This window comes from Triturus cristatus, chromosome 7 (genome assembly GCF_964204655.1).
Source record: "Triturus cristatus chromosome 7, aTriCri1.1, whole genome shotgun sequence".
NCBI lineage: Eukaryota > Metazoa > Chordata > Amphibia > Caudata > Salamandridae > Triturus > Triturus cristatus.
In genome coordinates, this window is record NC_140590.1 from 1,517,348,099 (window position 1) to 1,517,366,744 (window position 18,646).

At 41.5% G+C, this 18,646-nt stretch overlaps 1 long non-coding RNA gene across 1 annotated transcript in view; it reads right to left on the reverse strand.

The window, feature by feature from the left end:
- Window positions 1–18,646, reverse strand: part of LOC146812274 (uncharacterized) — a 219,121-nt gene that overhangs the window by 81,207 nt on the left and 119,268 nt on the right. The window lies entirely within an intron of this gene.

Consider the following 18,646-nt stretch of genomic DNA (forward strand, 5'->3'; position numbering starts at 1 on the left):
TTTTGGAACGTGGAACCACTAATTGGTTGAGAGTTGTGGATCGAAGCTGTCTAGCCGGTCTATAGAGTACAAGCTGATCCTTAAGAGGGCGAGGCCCTTGATCATGAAGTGCCTTGTAAATTATACAAAGTGATTTAAACTTGATCCTGTTTTGGATCGTCAACCAATGGTATGTCCTGATAGTGTCAGAAATGGGTGCAAACTTAGGTGCTCGAGACAGCAGACGTGCTGCTGCATTCTGTATTGTCTGCAATTTTTTGGTTACTCTAATTTGGGCATTTAGAAAGAGTGCATTGCAGTAATCTAAGGATGAAAGTACTAAGGAACTGACCAAGGTTTTAGCAGCAGCATCTGGTAGGAAAGGAATGATTTTCCTTATCATTCTGAGTTTATGATGGGCTGTAGCTGCTACTTTGTTTGCGTGTGCCATGAAATTAAGATGATCGTCAAAAATTACTTCCAGATTCCTGACCTTAAGGGTCGGGCTAGGAGGGGTACCGAAGGCTGGTGGCCACCAGGATACAGGCCAAATCGGGGAGAGGGATCCAAAGATGACCACCTCCGTTTTATCGGAGTTTAGTTTCAGGCAATAACCTATTCACTCTCCAATCGCTCTCATTCCAGTTTGGAAGCGCTCTGCCACTTCCAGCCAGTCACCTTTAATGGCCATCACCAGTTGCGTGTCATCTGCATTTGAGGTTAGGCTCATTCCGTATACTTTGATGACCCGTGCAAGGTCTGACACATAGATGTTAAATAGTGTAGGACTAAGGGAGGAGCCTTGAGGAACGCCACAGGGAAGTGACATCTTGGCCGATTGATATGGCCCCAGTGTGACCACCTGCGTTCTATCGGCCAGGAGCAAGTCTCTCGCAGTGTAGTGGATGCCCATCCTTCCGACACGGTCCATCAGTATCTTGTGATCGACCGTGTCGAAAGCTGCCGAGAGATCCAACAATACAAGTAATGCTGTCCCTCCTTGGTCACGGATAATTCTGATGTCGTCTGCTGCCTTGATAAGGGCGGTTTCCGTGCCGTGATATTTACAGAAGCCAAACTGTGTGTCGTCCAGTAGCCGATGTTTCTCTATATGCTCTGATAGCTGCTGGTTCATGGCTTTTTCGGCCACTTTAGCTAGGAAAGGGAGACTTGCTATGGGCCTATAGTTCTTGAGTTCCTCCTTGTCTAAACTGGGTTTTTTCAGCAGGGGTTTAACCAGTGTGTTTTTTAGGGAATCTGGATAAGTCCCAGAACTCAATATTGTATTGCAGACATGAGTGATGATCGGAACAATGGTGTCCATCACCATAGAGAGAACTGAGGAAGGGCAAGGGTCCAGAGCCGATCCCGTTTTAATTAACGCGATAATGTTTTTTGTTTGATCAATAGTAAGAGCCCTAAAACTGGACAGGATGTTTCTTGAGGAAGTGTAAGAGGGAGAGGCTCTGGTGATGTTAATTTTGGAAGTAAAGGCTTGGTATATATCATTAACCTTGGAGAAAAAGAATTCTGACAATGCATCACAGAATGATTGTGACGGGGATGGATTTAGATCTGGTGCATTGCCAGATAAGGTTTTAGTAATGTCATAAAGTTGCCTACTTGAGTTTTTGGCGTTTTCAATTTGTTCCGAATAAAATGTTTTTTTGGCTGCAACAATCATAGTTTTATAAGTAGCCAAAGATTCTTTATACTTGATCTTGCTCTCGATGTCATAGGTTCTACGCCATTGCCTTTCCCTATTCCTACTTAATTGTTTTTGGGTTCTTAATTCCTCTGTGTACCACGGAGCGGTCGGTGTGCTTCTATTCCTAGAGTAGTGTTTAGTAGGTACTAGGTGATTTGTGGCGTCACCAAGCCATTCATGAAATTGACGAGTGGCGGTATTGGGTTCGTCGGATAGATCTGGGCAAGTTTTGTCCAGTAATATTTTTAATTCAGTATGGTTTAAATTCTTCCATACTTTAAAAAAGCCTGGCTTAGTAGTTGTAACCGTCTTCCTCAGTGGTTCCTTGATAGTCCGCTAAATATGGCAAAATGATCCGTCCATGGCATGGGTAAAATGTTTAATATACGCAGGCCCTGTACGTTTGAAAAAATGCCATCCAGCGTATGTCCTGCCTGGTGAGTGGAAGAGGTATCCAGTTGTCGAAGGCCCATTATTTCTAAGTCTGATGTAAGGGCGGCGGTATCCCTATCATTGGCTTGTTCTAAGTAGAAGTTCATGTCACCCATAATTGTCGTGGACTCTTCCATGGCTATCGATTCGATAATCACGTTTAAGTTGGTCAAAAAAGCTGCTCTTGTCCCAGGGGGACGGTATAGGAGGACTCCCTTAAAGTTAAAAAGGGGTGTGAACTTTATATTAAAGTGCATGGCTTCACATGATGTTACAGGAATAGATGACGTTCGGACCTCGAACCCGAATGGCCAGACCCCTTCCCATTTTGCTAACCCTGTCCTGTCGATAGGCTTTGTAGCCGGGAGGGACTGCAATTACTAGATCGGGGGTTGATGCCTCGTCAGTCCATGTTTCAGTAATATAAAGGGCATCTAAGTTGTGATCGGTAATTAGGTCCGCTATTTCTTGGCTATGTTTGCCCAGTGACCACGCGTTAATGAGGGCCATTAAAATTATCACCTCGTTAACGCCACTTTGCGATTTAGGGAGAGTCTTCGAGTTGTTAATAGAAATTGTACTGTTACAGTGGGGGCAGAGTAAGTTGGTCACCATAGGGATATGTGATAGGTCGTGTTTGATGCATCCAGAAGAGGGGGTTGGTTGAAGCTGCATCAAGGCCATACCCGAGTAGGCTGACTTGTGATGTAAGGGAGCTGGAGCAGGCGTCTTGGCCCTGGGCGCGGACGGGCGCAGACGGGCTTGCCTTTGGCGCGCCTTTGGCACGCCCGCCTGCTGCGCGGACGGATGTTCATGCCCTTATATCCGGTGTGAGGCGGGTGGGTGGCAGCCAGCAGCTTCAGCGCTACCCGTCCCTCACCCAAGATGGCCGAACCCCTTCTCCCCAAGCGCCAGGAACTGGAAATGCGCGCTGGGAATCGGGCTGGATGGGCGGAAATACGTGCAGGTAGTTATTCCATTCAACTAAACATGCACCAAATGCAATAACAGTTTTTAAAAATAAGCTCGATATTTTAAAAAGGGAGCAGAGCAAAGCCCCTGGCTTCCGCCTCAGGGGAGAGACAACTAAGCAGTCAGCGCACAGCGCTATTCGCTTGATTAAGTACTCTGGGAGGGCGGGAGGCGGCCAGCAGCTGCAGCGCTACCCGTCCCTCACTCAAGATGGCCGAACTCCTTCTCCCCAAGCGCCAGGAACTGGAAATGCGCGCTGGGAATTGGGCTGGATGGGCGGAAATACGTGCAGGAAGGTATTCCATTCAACTAAACATGCACCAAATGCAATAACAGTTTTAAAAATAAGCTCGATATTTTAAAAAGTGAGCAGAGCAAAGCCCCCGGCTTCCGCCTCAAGGGAGAGACAACTAAGAGCCATCCTTCACAGCGATCCAGCCTACCCAGTAGCAAGGCATTTCAAAAGAACTCATGATAATGATGTAAATTGTCTGACCTATTACGTTATCAATGCTATCCCAAAATTACAGAGGGGAAGTAATAGGCAACGCCAACTAAGGCAATTAGAAAGAAAAGTCATCTTGGAATTCGACAGCAAATGGCCTAATGGGTTAAACAACATGGAAGACATGCACAATTTCCTTTGAACAGATATTGATAGTTGATATTGGTTCCCCTGTGTTGTTAACCACCATTCATAATTCTGTATGCCCTTGGGTACTCTTTTGATACTTGGCTAAATATGAAATAATGAAAGGAACAATGATGGCAGCTAATGGCAATAAGAACAAAAATATATACCAACCTTAGGAATTGTAGGCAAAGGGATTTCCCCATGACAGACTTTTTAGTATAATGAAGTTTTAGCAATACATTTTATTTATATGCTTTTTAATAGTATTTTCTAGAAATGGATTTTACTATTATTAATATATTTGAAATTTGCATTTTGATTATACTAAGGACTAGTTTTAGAAATAAACTCTTTTTTTGCACTTTTGCACCATTTTGCACGTCAAGGTTTTTTGTTGCTAGACATTTATGCACTTTACTCGGATGTCCTATTGGATTTATCCAGAAATGATTTTTATGAAGATGACTAAAATCAATTGCTTTTGCATTACATGTATTTTAAATTATCCTTAGGGATTTAGCCCGCTATTTGCATGACTATATATAAAAATATTTTAATAGGAAAATCGTTTTTACAGAAATTATATCTTATTTAAATATAGCAAATTTGAGATGCGATATTTTGTATTTATACAGAAGGTTTTAGTTGATTCACAGATTTGTATGGTTTATCTACTTCCAGCAATAGTAATGCACAATGTAAAGCACTTTATGTGAGCAGTTGAAATGAGTCTTTCTTCTATATTCTCAAATCTTGTGACACAGAGCTTTAGAGGTCGGTGGACACCAAGCAAACACTTTAAAAACAAAATGGCGATCCGTAATTCGGCATGTGAACAAGGGCTCCTGAGGCCCGAAACGTGTCATGCGTGGGTGTAAGATTTTAAAGAAATAAACATCTTGCCTGAGAACTGCGGGGTCTGTGTCTCCTTCGCCGCCTGAAGGCTGTGGGAGTTCAGTAGATAGTTTTAGTTAGGACCGTGTTTCCATAGGAAATCCGCAACATTCTATTTTGAATAACTTTGGCGCCGATTGACGAATCCTCGCGAAATTTTCAAAATAGGCGCTCCGCTCCGCTCCTTCCCTGAAAGTCTCGGGGGGATTCGTCAAGCGGGGGCTGAGAAAAAGGGGGGGTCCCAAAACGCGTTTTCCCCATGCATTTTTCCATAGGACCTTTAGTCCAAGCTGCAGCCCGAACGGCTGAACAGAATTACTTGAAATTTGGCAGAGAGGTAGTCCTCAGGTCAGGGATGTGCCTTTTGCAGGTCTGGTGTAAATCTGTTCAGTATTTCCTGAGAAAATAGCATTTAAATCAATATATATATCTATCGGCGTGCACCGTGCGTGTACGGTAATCCTTACCGTACGCGCCCGCTGACGTGCGCGAGCGCGATTCTGATTGGTTGTTGTAGATCTTAGTAAACATTCGAATCGGTCGAAACCAGGAAGTGTCGGCCGCCATTTTGTCTCTCGCAGTCTGAGGGGGTGAAAAACAAAGGTGGATAACGTGAAAAGGGGGCAGGCTGGACAGTTCCTGACTCCCTAGCCTTGGTCAGGGGGTCCCAGAAGAACCCCCAAGGGCAAAAATGTATTTTAATTTTTTTAAGAAAAATCGCGGAGTGCGCGTAGCGTACGCGCACCGTCGAAACGGAAAAATTCCACGAACTACGTAACGTGGGTGCCCACAGCGCGCGCACGGTACGCGCACGGTGAAAAACCTTAAAATAAATAAATAAATACATAACTTAGCATTTAAAAAACCGTACAAATTCACTGAAAAAACCATAGGTTTCACACACGTTATAGTTAGGAATTAGCATTTAAAAAACCTTGCAAATTCACTTAAAAAACCATAGGTTTCACACGTAATAGTTAGCTGGGCATTTCACTCGTGAAAAACCATTGAAATTCCCACGTTATAGTTAGTGCAGGCAACTATAACTCACGCGACCGCAATCCTCTGTTGATGCTAATACTGTATTTAGACACTTATTTACCCATGTCTTCTTCCATTAATTTTTAGCTATACCTATATTACAAATATTTTTTTTTTCAGAAAGACACATGTGTCATCAGTGATGTAATATCTGATGTCATCAGCAGAGGATTGCGGTCGCGTGAGTTATAGTTGCCTGCACTAACTATAACGTGGGAATTTCAATGGTTTTTCACGAGTGAAATGCCCAGCTAACTAGAACATGTGTGAAACCTATGGTTTTTTAACTGAGTATATATATATATATATATATATATATATACATATACATATACATATATACACACACCAACGAGCAAGCAAACGGAAAACAAAAGACCAGATATTACCCATTGGAGGATTTGACTTCATAAATCTTTTAAAAACACCGGTAACCACAAGTCCCAGAATGCCCTGAACTTCCATCTATGAGGGAGGTCCAATGGGGGCCAACATTATAAATGAAACAACCGGACGAATGGTTACTGAGATGTGTAATGCTGGACTAAACCTTTGAAAAAAGTTGGAATGACTGAAACGCGTCAGGTGTGTCCCCGAATGGAATAAAAAAGATGAAATCACCGATTTGCGAGTGCGCCTTTCCTTCAAGGTAGAAGGAGTGTTGGGGGTTATATATTGAGGTTTGGTCCTATCGCTGAGGACGCACCACCCAAAAAAAAAAAGAGCGCCACCATGCCCCAACCTGGACCTTTGTTTGTGAAGTCCGAAGACAGCAAAGGGGTAATGGCTGCCGCCTTGGACCTGCCGAGGTAGGGTTCTCTACAGTCTTGAAAGTGGACTGCAAGGGGGCAAATTGGAAAAACAACGAGCAAGCACACGGAAAACAAAAGACCAGATATTACCCATTGGAGAATTTAACTTCATAAATCTTTAAAAAACACCGGTAACCACAAGTCCCAGAATGCCCTGAACTTCCATCTATGAGGGAGGTCCAATGGGGGCCAACATTATAAATGAAACAACTGGACAAATGGTTACTGAGATGTATAATGATGGACTAAACCTTTGAAAAAAGTCGCAATGACTGAAACGCGTCAGGTGTGTACCCGAATGGAATAAAAAAAGATGAAATCACCGATTTGCGAGTGCGCCTTTCCTTCAAGGTAGGAGTGTTGGGGGGGTTATATATAGATCTATATATTCCATTTGGTATTCTCTTTTGTGCCATTATCTTGACCAAAGGGAGGGTGTAGTTGGTCTCCTGCATGGCCCATTAAAGTTTTCCTGAAGTTAGTCTAATTGTGCATGCCATAGGCTGCATTTGCTTTTGCACACATTACTATAATAAACACGCTTTCTTTTGGGGCACATTGTATTTTCAGACAGAAACTGCATATGTTTTCATATTATGTTCTTTTCCAGGGAATTAGTTAGCACACCATAGACAAGCTCAAACAACAATGTCCCTTGTTATTTTCTCTGGTCAGGCACTAACACCTAGATATAACACGAGAATGCAGCTGATGTTTATGAGCACGGGGCTTACCATGTAGATGAGCACAGAGGTCCAAAAAACACACGGAGTGAAATTTGAGACAAAAGCACTATGTCAACCGAGATGTAAAACTTCTATCTTTGTATGCTAAGGTACGTGGTCCGCCACTATTCCCAAAGACCTATGACAAGGTTTTTCATGGTGTACGGTTTGTTGACCGTGCTAACTGTATTTTTAGTATACATTGGTTTTCAAATTGTGGCACGAATACTGCATTTTAGAGCATGATAATTTAAATAAATAATCTAAACTTCCTTCGGGTCTCATTTATCTCATTGTGGAAACGTGCGAGTGAGAGAGCGAAAGGGCGTGTTCTATAACCGCTAGCCCAGCGTGGGTCAAGAGTATTGTGTTCTGGGCTGCAAATTCACTTGTCTCTCTGCTAATGTTAGGAGGGCAAGGGATGTACTACAGCTAGTTGGACTCTGGCTCATATATACAGTGGTGGTATGGTGCCTCAGTCCCTATATGCCTAGGTTCTATGGTCCCAAGCATAGTTCTGTTCCTGAGCAGTCACTGCAATACGCAAGTCACTATTCCCCCCTTTGCACCAACCAAGATTTATTTCTGTGGCTCTCTGATAACACACAGACCTCTGCAGTGCATTGACTAATAAAGGTTTCATAATATACAATAGTGCATTACCCACTAACAACGTTTTATATTTATTTTTCATTTAAGCTGCCCGTTATTTTATATGTAGCTGCCAGACAGCGAAAGACCTAAAAAACATACAGAATATTCTGTTTTTAGCCACATCTTTGACCCTGCCCCATATTCAGACTGGAGGCCCTCTAGCCCCCCGGAAACATGACTGAAGTCAACAACAGCAGCAAAATAATATAACCTTAAGTCAATTTTTGCTAAATTATTAGTGTCCGTATTCAAAATGTTAAAAATAAAACATTTTTAGACAAACAGTATGAAAGAAGATTAAGAGACCACTTTCCTCCTAGAATTAAGGAAAGCATCCTAATTGGACCTTACAATTCATAATTAATGATTGTAAATGGTATGTTTTAATTACGAGGACTGTTGTTCAGCGACTTCCATTTCTATACAGTGGTAAACACCAAGTCGTCAACATCTCATGAAATAAATATGGTTCCCCTTGGATGCATTGCAATAACGTTGCAGCCCATGCCATACATCCATTATACCCAGGACCAGCGGAAATATGCGAATGCATGGCTGTGGCAATTTTAGCATAATTATAGATTTGCCACATAATCAATCATCTAACACAATCTGCTGATTTTAACAAAAAATATTTTTTAATACACAAAAGGTTCAAGGTTAACTAAGAAGCAGCAACACATGTTACTGCACAGTGGTAAGCCTCTGACACCCATCCACAGTCACCCACAAAGCTTTGGTTTGCGAAACACCATTTAATATTATTTCCCCACCATCAAAATTATTTGCCATAGAAATTGGGGGGTGTTCATTTTTTTCGATAAGGAGTGCTAAGTTTTGAAAAATTTTGTCCGGAGGGTGTCCTTGCGCCTAAAAAATGACAGGAGGGCTCACAATCACAAAAAAAGATTAAATATCTCTGCTCTAAGCCCATTGGACAAAAAGTTATTTAAAAATTTTTTATGAAAAATGTTCAACACAAACTTGTGTACAAGATCATAGATGCAGGCAGGCTTAATTCAGACTATTCTGTTAACAATCATTTTTCAGTTAGTGGCTACAACAGCATTAAAATGGCAAACACTGAGCCGCCAAACACTAAGCTGCCAAAAATAGGAGGGTTGAAGCCAAAAAGTTAAGGGAGAACCAAAAAGTTATATGCCAAAACTGAGCCGCCAAATACTGAGCTAACACAAACAGCAACCAAAAACAGAGCCCCCCAAAATAGGAGAGCTTATGGCAAAAGGTTAGGTGAAAACCACACCAAAGATGCCAGGCCTAACAGGCACATAACCAACACCCCATATCCCCTGAAACAACAAGCCATCTCAGCTGGTAGTACTAATGAAGGGGCAACACATTAGACTACCTTGCAATATAAGAAGCCAATCACCAATATAATATTCCCAAATAAAAAGTAGGCGACGGCTGAGGTCTATACATCCCTAAAATCTAACACCATCATCCATGACGTAGGTTGTCATGTAGCTTTTGAAATTACAATTCCAAATCCAACATTTCTGAAGCTTCAAGTAGGACAGAGGAATTAAGGCATGGTCAGGTACACAAGGTGTCCTACCTTCTAGGCTGCCCCAGGGAAAGTCATCTCTTACCATTTTCTAAACCCCTCCTTTTTTCAGGCTACCTCTATCTCTCACTGTAGCTCTATCCAGCGTCATGCTAGCAATTTTTTTTAACCCTGGGTAAGACATTACAGTTATTTTTGAGTGACAATTTGAGAGTTTAATATCCATAAGGTGACACCACAAGTGCACATGAATCAAACCAAAATTTTTACCCAGGATCATTCCGAATGTGTCTTAAAGCAGCTTAAAGGCACCCAACACCTTGTTAGATGAGCATACCATCGTCTAAGCCTACGTGACTAAAAGATTTTTAAATAAATAATATTATAATTAGGCAATGTATAACAAACCAATGAGGTCTGGTAGATAACTCAGACAGGACAGCAGTGTTCTGTTAACATATTAGTGGTAAAGTTAGTAGAAATAACACCATTAAGATGTCCATCAAAAGAAAAATGCACCTCAACAGAAAGAGCCGCCACACACACACACACACACACACACACACACACACACACACACACACACACACAGGATGGTTGAAGGCCAAAGGTTAGGGGACAACCATGCCAAAGCTGCCAGGTCTTACAGGCCAAGAACTAACCCCTCTCACCCTACCAAATTAAACAAACCATAACAGCTGGTAGTAATAATGAAGGGGCAACACTCGGACTTCCTTGGAATATATGAAGCCAAGAATAATTAGAATATACCCAAATAAATAGTAGGTGGTGGTCAGTTTCTATATCTCCAAAAATATAACACCATCCTCCTTACAGTGGGTTGTCGTATAGCTTTTGAATGTATAGATCTAATTCTGACACTGCTGAAGATTCAAGTAGTCCAGAAGTATTAAGGCATTGGCAGTTGCTCAAGGCATCCTATCTTCTATGCTGCCCCCAGGGAAAGAGATATTTCACAAGTTTCTTAACCTCTTTTCATTCTACCTGCATTTCACGGTCACTCTCGTGGAGAAGTGTGGCTCAATGGTTAGAGCGGCAGACCCTGATGCAGAGGTCTGGCCCGGGACCAGGGTTCAAGTCCCGCCTCAGCGGCTCTTGGATTCATTTTCCCCGGACCTGATAATTCTCGCCTCGGTGCCTATTCTAATCATGGGTCCCACTGTGCAACTCTGGGCAATAGCTTGCTTAATCTCCACAACGGCCCCCACAGCGCTAGGATGCCTGGCTTCACTTGGGGGTGCCCAGGAGTGGACATCTCACAGGAAAACCAGGAAGGGTTCCACAGCGGTATGAATACAGCGCTACGAGACCCCTGGGTAGAAGTGCGCTATACAAGTACAAATACATTTACATTTACTCTCTCAAGTGTCTTATCAATGAATTGTGGTCCTAGGCAAGATATTACACTGATATTTGAGTGACATTGTCTGAAAGTTTAATGTACTATTCAATATGTGGGCTTGAATTTGCAGGTATTAAGGAATAAAATTCAGACTGTGAATGGGGAAAAATTCCATTAACTGACAAGTACCAATGAATCATCAAAATGTCCTTACCCAGGATCCTTACGGATATATGTCCTACAGTAAATTGAAGACACCAAACACCTTATTAGGCAAGATCTCTGTAAAATTACATAAATAACTTATCCTGGTTCAGGTTGAGATGAGAAGAAAGTAAGTTTATTGTAGAGGAAATAAGATCCCATCCACCAAGTTCAATCTGTCAGGTGCAACTGACTCATCTCCACCCCAGAGTATTCCATCACCATGGAGCTACTTCAACAAACAACTACTCCCCAATACATAATCCTTAAAGAAGTACTAAAAGGTAAATATATAAATAATATGCACATTACTACACATCTTCCTCCTACATAATGAAGGAACAAAAATATTAAGAAAACACAGAAGAAAACAGATTAATCTCTAACATAGTCATTAAATTTTGATGGAAGTTTTATAATCCTTTTGCCCTTTTCCCTCAAAGAACTAGAAAGAGACTTGTTACCTGACTCGACAGTGGTTTCATCCACTTTCCTGTTTACCATTGTTTTATTAATAACAACCACCCTATTAAGATTCCAAATCCTAGAATCCTCAGTTTTGATTGCATTAGAGAAAACCTTTTTAACTTTGTGAATCATTTTAAATATCTCAGAAGACTTCCGTCCTGGTGGTGCCCTAATCATTACTAAATCTCCTACATTGACAAGAGTTCTCTTTAAAGCTTTCCTTTTGTCAAACCTTAACTTGCGATCGATAATTTTGTCAGCCTCTCATTTTCTCCATGACCCAAAAGAAGACATAGTTCTATCTCTCTTTCCCACCTTTTCATTCACCCAGAAGGGTGTGATGAAAGTATTGGGATGCCTGTTTTTTAGAAGGAAAAATGGTGTACACCCAGTGGTTGCATGAGGCGTAACTTTCTACAAATTTATTAACCCCTTCCTTCCAATCTACATTATTTTGTTTGGATAGGGAAATGGATTCTTTAAGAACTCGGACAAACCTTTCTACCATTCCATTACTTTCTGGATGATATAAAGAACAACGCTTATGTTTAATAGAACATTTCTCTAGGAACCCCCCATTTCTTTAGATCCAAATTGCACTCCATTATCCGTAAGAAGATATCCAGGGAGACCTTCTCTAGTGAAAACATCCTTAAGGAAAGAGATGACATGCTTAGAGTCAATGCTTTTCATGATTTTAATTTCGGGCCACCTTGAAAACAAATCAATAAGAACAAACCAATAAACCTCGCCATCTTTGCATTTGACAGGCCCTAATATATCAAGAGCTAATTCCTCCCAAGGCGCATTAGGTCTATCCCTTATGACCATTGGTTGCACTCTTAGTTTGAAACATTTCTCACTTAGCATGCAAGGAATACATTCTCGCACTAATCTCTCAATGTCTAAGTCCATCCCAGCCCACCAATAGTTGAGTCGAACGCTCTCCTTGGTTTTAGAAATGCCTTGATGATTAACTCTTCACGAAGACACGTAGAGGGAATCAATCTGGTACCACGAAACATCAATCTATCAGACATAGATAACTCACCCCTCACATTCTAATATTTCTCTGAAAACACATTGACCTTTCTTCACCCATCCATTTTTAATGAAGGAGGATAACTCTAAAAGTTCTTTGTCAGTTCTACACTCTTCTCTCCACTGATCTTCTTTAATGCCACCACACTCTATAGCACACACCCATTCAAACTCCTCCTCTTCTTCTTGGTCAACGCATTCATCATCTTGTGTGACCAATCTGGACAAAGCATCAGTAGTATAATTACGTACTCCTGGTAAATATTACACCTTAAAATGATATGCTTGCAAGTCAACGACCCATCTTGAAATCCTGCTCGAGATAGCATCAGTTCCTTTCTTATTAAAAACTTCAACCAAGGGCTGGTGACCAGTACGAACCACGAATTTAATACCCCCACAATAAATTCTTTAACTTCTTCATAGCCCAATGAACAGCTAACGCCTCCTCCTCTATCACGGAGTAGCGAGATTCAGCTCCCCTGAGGCTTCTTGACAGGAAAATAATTACTTCTGTTTTACCCCCACTCTCTTGTTGTAAAACAGCACCTAACCCTTTCATACTAGCACCTGTAACTAAAACCGATTTGGCTGCAGGGTCAAAACTCCCTAATCTGGGTGTCTCTTTAAGATACTCCTTAATCCTGGTAAATTCTGCCTCGCATTCCTTGGTCCATACGAATTCTACACCATTGCAAAGAAGGTGAACACACTTTTCAGCAAAACCTTTTACAAACTTGCTTTAATACTCAGCCAACCCCAAAAATGTCATGAGGTCCTATTTACTTTTAGGTGATGCCAGATTCTCTATAGATTTAACCAGGTCACTCTTAGGTTCTATACCCTTACCAGATATTGTGCGTCCCAAGTAATCGATAGAAGATTTCTTAAACTTGCATTTGTCAATCATAACGGTGAGATTGTGTAAGCTAAATCTCTCCAAGACCTCCTTAACTCTTAGATCATGTTCAACCTCATCTTTCCCATCAATCAAAACATCGTCCTGGTAAATCTTTATGCCTTTTAAGACCCGCTCTAATGCCCTCTGAAAAACCGAAGCTGCAGAAACAAGCCCAAATGGTATACGCCTGAATCTGAAGGTTCCAAAAGAAGTGATGAAAGAAGTGTAGTCCTTAGAACCCTCTTCTAATTTGATCTGGTGGTAAGCCGATTTAAGGTCGACTGTGGAAAATACTTTTGCTCCTTTTAGTAGCATGAGCATGTCTGAAATTTTTGGGAGAGGATATTTGTCAACCACCTCCTGTTTATTAAGTTCTCTGAGATCAATGCATAAACGGAGACTTCCGTCCGATTTTCAGGCAGCTACAACTGGAGCCAAACACTGTGTTCCTTCTACCTCCTCTATTATACCTTCTAATTTTAATTTCTCCAGGTGGTCTTTCTTCTCCTCTCTAACTGACAAAGGGACCCCCCGTACTTTGCTGGCAAATGGAACAGCTCCAGGTTTCAGTTTAATCTTAGGAGTGTAATCGTTCAGACAGCCTAATTCATCTTTAAAGACATTTGGAAAAGAATTCTTCAACTTCAATGAGTATTCATCACCATAAGATTGTAAATCAATTTTATTTATGTTAAAATTCTCCTTTAATAGAATAGGTGGATCACTGTTTGGGTCTAACATCACCCCTAGATCTTTTTGATGTAACCAGCTCAATAAACTATCTCCTTTATATGAAACACACACTTTACCGGATATGTACCTTCCTTTATACTCAATAAAACCATTAAAGTAACCCATTAATTTTATGGGCTCCCCACCATAAGAATAGGGGTTTATATCCGCCTTCAATAATCTTATTTTGTCCATTAAATGGTGCTCATAGAACTTTTTAGAAACTATAGTAATCTTCACACCAGTATCTAAAAGAACACCTGTTCTACAATGTTCCACCATAACTTAGTCTATGGGACCTTTCTTTTTGTCATTAGAAACTTGGGAGACAATCTGTCCACAATCTATTTCCGAGTTAGACGCACTGTCACTTTCATCATTCTTCCATATCATATTGACTTTTGAATTACTTTTTGGGAATTTACAAGAGGAAGAAAAGTGCCGACCTTTTTGCATTTATTACATTTTGCCTTGAGTGCAGGACGCTTCCTATCATTGGCTAGGTGATTGGGATTCCCACACCTATAGCATTTAAAATTGAAATCCTGATCTTTGGATGCAAATGAAAACTTCTTTTCAGAACTGAAATTTTTAGATTTCTTATCGTTGGTACCTACATTTTCCTTTCACCTTTACCACTTGAACATTTTCACTTTAACTCTCATTCTTGGTCATCACTTCTACACATTTAACTGAATGTTCAATTTGTTTTGCATTAACTAGGACCTCTTCAAGAGTAGGGTCATCCTTCTGCCATATGTCATCTCTTACTTTTTGTACATTGCACCCTAGCATAAATTGGTCTCTTATTCTTTCCTCTAATATACCTCCGAACTTGCAAGATGACCCTAAGTTCCTGAGAGCAGTGACATAATTCTCCACGGATTCTCCTTCATTTTGAGTACGTCTACCAAAATGATAACGCTCAAGAACAGTGCTAACTTTAGGTAAATAATGACGATCTAATTTGAGTATGCAAATCTCGTATTCATTCAAGCTAGAGTCATCTATATCAGGTAAATGATCAAAGACCTCTTGACCCTCTGACCCTAGGCAGTGGAGAAGTAAAGCAGTTCTTCTTTCTGCGCTTAGATTAGTTCCACAGACTTTAGCATACCTCTCAAAGACTTTCTTCCATTTTTCCCACCCAATAGGTGGATCACCAGGATTGGACAGGAATAAAGGAGGGGTAGCAATGTTCTGCATATTAAATAATCTGAGGAGATACTTAAACTTATGAAGGGTGTTACATATAAGTAACACAAGATGGCGGTGCTGCACATAGTTCTGTTTTCGAGCGAGCGAAGAACAAAAGTACCTTCGTTTTCATGTAAAATAAAAACTATGACCAAATCTTCCAACTGTTGAATAGTAGGGTGTTTTACATAATCCTCAAAGAAGTACTACAAGTATGTACAAGGTAAATATATAAATAATATGCACATTACTACAATCTCCATTCTCTAAGCCAGAGGTCTTCAGTTTGTGGGACACAACCCCCAGAGCGGCAGCAGTCTTGGGAAGTTGGGGCATGCATTCCTCAGCCTCTTCTACTTAAGTGTCTTTCAGGGACTCTCCTGTGATGAAAAACCAAAGCCTGTCAGACTGTACCATGGTGCCAATGCGTGTTATGGTACTTATTGACAAGACCCCCTCCCCCTCTTCCCCCCCCCCCAGTAGTGCTTGTGCATGTTCATGATCCCCTGTCACCGGTTTCCGGAGATGTCCTTGGCGTCTGGGCTTAGCCTCCTATGTTGGTAGGGTATCTCAATTTCTATAGGTTTTTTAAGCTTGAAGTTTTAAAGGTGTTTTGACCCTTTGTTTTGCGCTACCATTATGCCTGTTCTTTTACAGACGCTATTGCACATAACTGCACAGTGATTGCAGCATACTTAACTGAACACGGAGTCACCAATGCAGGGGCAAACATTTTCGTAGTTGAGGATGATCCAGCATACCGCTTTGAGGTATTTTATTCTTGGGTTACATTTACCACAGGCAATGTGAATGAATTTGTTTCATGAATACACTGTTGCTGCTCTACCAGCAGCGAATCATCCGTAAGCATTGATTCAAGTTCCGTTGACGTCAGTGGAGCATATCATTTGGTTTAATGGCACTCTTCCTCCCCCAGTTTCGTTTGTTTGAATGGGCCCCTTTTCTATTGATGGGGCCACTTGGCCTGTTTTGGCACATTTTACACCACATCCAAATGATCTCAATGTTACTATAATGGAACTACATTTTTTATACGCACAGTTGGTTCGTCTTCATAGACGTGTCATAGTTTATGTCACATGCCCTACAGGCAGCTCTGGCCAGAGTTGCTCTTCCATCACCAGGTCCCAGCAGAGGACATGTGATTGTCCCATCATGATTAACTCTGTCATGCACACAGCTCCTCAAAATCGTGATGACTTGCAGTTTTGACTTGCACAAACATTTGAGCAGCTTGAGGCGGGTTTTCCACATACGACTCCGGTTGGAAAAAAACTGGATTACAATGATAATGCTGAGTGGTCTGATTCAGTCTTTAGCTGACTGCACCACCTGGGAGACGGTGTTTGCTTCTGTGTATACACTGTGCTTTGGCGCCCCCTCCATGAGCGTTCTGCCAAGCATTCTGAAGGTACAGGATGAACACGGGGTTGGTGCAGCCCTGGATTTGGGGATGGAGTTAGTGGGCATGTTCCCTACTGTCTCCGATATGATTCTGCCCAACATTAAAGGTGAGACAGTTTGCTTGCAAGTGCGTCACAGCCTAGTGGCAGTGGTGGACGTACATGGGCAGAGACAGTTGTCGATTATTATTGCGGATGTGGATATCTTTAGGTCACAATAGCTTGGAAATACAACCATTTACACAGGCACAGAGTAAATCCCCTCCTGATAAGGATGGTCGTCCTGTCTTTGTTAAATTGGCTTGGAACAAGAACCAGCTGCAGCAACAATAGAAGCCTAGTTCTCATGCATGTTCACCTCCACCTGACGCTTCTGAAAGTAGATATGATTTGCATGACCGCTCTAACATTAAGATGCCCGAGAGGTTTCAGGTTCCTGATCCTCGTTCCTTTCAGTAATCGACGATCAACAATTTGGTGGAGGAGGGCAACAGGATTGCAGACAAAGAGTCTACGCAACCAAGACATGACCCACAGCACCAGTTTGACGTGAAAGTCAAGCTGAATGAGCCACCACAATATTGAGCTCCCTTTCAGAAGAAAAAAGTTGCCGCTTTGACTGCAAAGTATGCCTCAGATGGTGAAAACTCTCCTCCTAGACAGTAGTTGGGCGTTAACCCTCCTAAACGGTGCGGCGGAGGTTACCATAGTGCGACAGACACTTCACCAGCATATGAAGGCGAAAGCAATTGACAATTTAATTTCCCTTGAAACCACTGAAACTCTTGTTGCTCTTCCTGATAGGCTTTATGAAGTGAGCATCCAAAATGAAGGTGATATTAAACGTACTGTTAAGGCAGTCTTTAGGATACTCTCACATATTCCTATGATATTTTGTTGTCGGAGGTTGATTGCCTCCCCCCTTTTGTCCTATCGTCCTCAAGAGGGGAATATGAGGCTAAAATTGCTTATGCTTCGAAGTGGGCAGTGGCCCCGGGTCCTGCATTATATTACAAAAAGGTGGGTTGGGACAAAGATTCCCTGGTACATGTGATTCTCTTGCATTCTACACCACAGCCCCAACCGCACTATCCAATCAAACGAGATACTAAAGAGTCCGTAAGTTACATTTTGACTCAGTTGGAATACCAGGGTGTAATTGAACCCTGTGTTTCTTTTTCCGATATTGATATTGGATGGTTCATATTGTATAGTATTAGACTACAGACATTTGAACAGTCATGTCCGTATCTTGGCTGTGCAGAACACTCAGAGCTCTCCGTTAGTTAACAACATTGTTCGGAAAAAGTATAAAACCACTATGGATATTTCCGATGGATTTTTCAGCTACTGCTTTGCTCCTGAAAGTCATGATTTGACCGAATTCAGTGCTCTCGGCAATCAGAGCCGATATGTGAGATTGCCTAAGGAATATAAGAATAGCCCAGGCGCATTTGCAGCATGCATTGTTTCCATTTTACATGATTGACCCTGATGCCTTTTCGTACATGTATGACATTTATGAGATGGATGAAGAGATAAATCCACATCTTATCAGCGTAGATCGCATTGTCACATTTTGCGAGGTTAGGCTACAAATTTAACTTTGCAAAGTCTCATATTGACTTTTTGGCATTTCTATTCCTTTGTTATGAACTTAATAATAAAAGTAAGGTGTTGGCCACCCACTTTTTGGAGGAAAGGGCTCAATTGCAACCTCCATCTCCATCTCTCAAAAAATTGCAATCTTTTCTGTTTTTTTTTTAGATTTTGGCAGGACTTAAGTTCCTGATTATGCGCAGCATATCAAACCGCTTTATGCGTTGATACCCCCCTGTTTTTCATCTTCCAGTTGGCTTCCAGAACAAACCGCTGTCCTTAGATCTTTGCAGTCTGATCTGCTTCCGACTCAATTCTTGTTGACAAGAGACAATAAA